Below are 595 nucleotides of genomic sequence, written 5' to 3' on the forward strand. Positions count from 1 at the left end.
TAGTCATTTTGACCAGGTTAACTCTACCAAACCAGGAGACTGGCAGATAAGCCCATTTAGATAGAAGTTCTTTCAAATAAATAAATAAAGAACCAAAGTTAGCTTTATATAAATTGTCATAGGTAGCTGATAGCTTAATACCCAAATACTCCAAATATTGTGAAGTCCATCCGAATTTAAAAAAATTGACGTATAGAGTCAAAAAGAAGGTGCGCTAAATTAACATTAAGGGTCGTTGATTTGTTTTCATTGACGGCTAGACTGGAAACTAGATCAAATTGGGTCAGTATAGAAAATATATTGGGTAAGGTGACCAATGGCTGAGATATAGTGAGTAGAATATCATCTGCAAAAAGGTTAATTTTATACACAAGGCTGGTAATCTCTAGACCATGAATATTATTGTCACTTCTGATCATAATTGCCAGTGGTTTCAGTGCTAAAATAAATAGCAATGGAGAAAGAGGAAACCCTTGACGGGTGCGTCTTTGGTTAGGAAATGATGGCGAATAATAGGACATATATTGGACTCTAGCCGACGGAGTAGAAAACAATGCCCGTATCCAAGCCACGAATTGTGTTCCAAGACCCCATT

The sequence above is a fragment of the Pyxicephalus adspersus genome, chromosome 1 (genome assembly GCF_032062135.1).
Source record: "Pyxicephalus adspersus chromosome 1, UCB_Pads_2.0, whole genome shotgun sequence".
NCBI lineage: Eukaryota > Metazoa > Chordata > Amphibia > Anura > Pyxicephalidae > Pyxicephalus > Pyxicephalus adspersus.